Source organism: Mus pahari, chromosome 13, assembly GCF_900095145.1.
Source record: "Mus pahari chromosome 13, PAHARI_EIJ_v1.1, whole genome shotgun sequence".
Lineage (NCBI taxonomy): Eukaryota > Metazoa > Chordata > Mammalia > Rodentia > Muridae > Mus > Mus pahari.
The window spans coordinates 6,188,085-6,190,584 of record NC_034602.1 but is presented as its reverse complement, the minus strand read 5'-3'; positions in this window follow the sequence as shown (position 1 = coordinate 6,190,584).

Genomic DNA, 2,500 nt, shown 5'->3' with positions numbered 1-2,500 from the left:
GTTTTTTAACTCCCCATTTTCATGCTTTCCTTTAAAGCAGAGACGTTTGGAACATGACAAACAGGGAAAATGTTTTCCACCTGCATGTCCAGGCCTATCTGCAGAGATGCAGAGTACCCTTTGCGCACACTCTCTAACATAGTTGAACATTTCCCACTTTGATCCTGAACCATGGGTCTTAAGTGCACTCCCCCACAGTCCACTTTTACTCTGCGAGTCAAATTGAAGTTCTTGAAATGGGGCTGGTGGCTTTGCCGGAGTGTGAACTGCTCTCATTCTGTAAGAAAGACTAACCCAATCAGGGTATTGTGTTTCAGTTTCTTTTATTAAATAAGTCACTTTCTGGCAATTGCTGTTTGCCTTGAAAAGCTAGAAGAGCCACTTTGGGGTCTAAGGGGCTGGAGAGGAAACCCCCAACTGCTGGCAACTGCTTCTTCCATGGGAATTTGAAACTATTGTCCAGGCAAGAAAATGTAGAGTAAACCCGCCCCTGATGCAGGGAATTCCACAGCTCAAACACAGCACATCATTTTTCTCCGATTCAGTTAGATGAAGCTAAATGCATAATAGATTAAAAATATGAATTAATTCTATTTCTTCTGGGGATCATTCGAGAATTGATTTATTTTCAAGGAGATAATATATTAGTAGGATGTGCATTATTTCTTTCTGAAGTCCAAAATTCCATTCATCTTGTGTGTACATGATAATGGGCTCCTGCTGTCCCCTTCCCACTTGGAAATCAACTAAACAAATGCCACCGGCCTTGAAAGCAGGGCAAGCAGACAGTATAAGCATCACCTCTCTGTTACAAAGCTTGAACACAGTATGGACTCTGATATGGGAAGATTGAGACCTTGAAAGGAAGTCAGACTTCAAGCACATTACCTGAGAGTGGATAGAGTCAGGTAAGCAGCTCTGAGAAGGCCAGCAGATTCCTCAGCACGTCTCCTCCATCTCTCCATGTTCACACATTGGAAGAGATCAATTTTTCAGTCTCTTGTGTCTTGCCCCTTTCTCAGGAGTAAAAAGTCACTTTGCCCTATGCTGAGGACCAGTTTCTGGAAGCCAACAAGATCTTATTCTCTGCTATCCAGCCCTGTGTAGACACAGGAGACACCAGCAGGATGGCAAGGCACACCAAGGAGCCCTCATTCTTTTTCTCTGGATTTTTTTCTCATTTGGATAAGGGGGTCATGGGGCCCAGTGGAGTTAGCTGTTGAGGTCTTGTTTTCATTTCTTAACTAAGAATCCCAGTATTGATTTCCTTTAAATAATTAGCAAATAAATAAATATCATATAAGCACCCATCCAGATCCAAAGTTCCATATCTTCAGAATTCTAAGTAGAATTTAAATAGAATGACTGGAAATCTAATTGGAAGTTAATTGAGGTTGCAGGAAGTTTTAAAAAAGATTTACATATTTGTGATACTTACCAACTGAGAACAAAGTATTTGACTTTGTGCCAGCCATGGAACAATTAGTATTGCAATGCACAGTGGGTAAGAGGCATGCCACAGATGCCCTAAGGATGTACAGGAAGAGGATGAACAAGAAGAGCATATACAGGAAGAGGATGTACAGGAAGAGGATGTACAGGAAGAGGATCACAGGAAGAGGATGTACAGGAAGAAGGTATACAGGAAGAGGATGTACAGGAAGAGGTCAAGAAGACATCTAATATTTCACTTGAAAGCAGGTTCTTAAGCTAGTTCTGAAAGACCTGTTCGTGATCTTCCTGTTGACAAAAAACAAACAAACAAACAAACAAAATCTGTAGTGTTTTGAATTAGAAATACTCCACAAAGACGTGTTTGCGCACTAGCTCCTAGTCAGTGATGATGTTTGGTGGATGTCTTAGTTATGGTTTTACTGCTGTGAGCATATACCATGACCAATGCAAGTCTTATAAAGGACAACATTTAATTGGGATGACTTACAGATTCAGAGGTTCAGTCCATTATCATCAAGGTGGGAGGATGACAGTATCCAGGCAGGCATGGTGCAGACAGAGCTGAGAGTTCTACATCTTCATCTAAAGGCTGCCAGCAGAATACTGCCTTCCAGGCAGCTTGGATAAGGGTCTTAAAGCCCACACCCACAACGACACACCTACTCCAACAGGACTACACATTCTAATAGTGCCACTCTCTGGGCTGAGTATGTACAAGCCATCACCGTAGGGTTATAAAATCTTTATGAGGTGCAGCTTGGCTAGAGGAAGTCTACCACAAGGGGTGAGCTTTGAGTACTTATAGCCAAGCTCATGTCCTGTTCCCTCTCTCTTTTTCCTGGGAATGGATAAAAATGTATAGCTACTTTCTGCTATACTGGCATGCCTTGCAATGCTTTTTCTACCATGATGGACTCTCCCTCTTTAACCATAACACCATAACCCAAAGGAACTCTTTCTTCTTCTTCTTCTTCTTCTTCTTCTTCTTCTTCTTCTTCTTCTTCTTCTTCTTCTTCTTCTTCTTCTTCTTCTTCTTCTTCTTCTT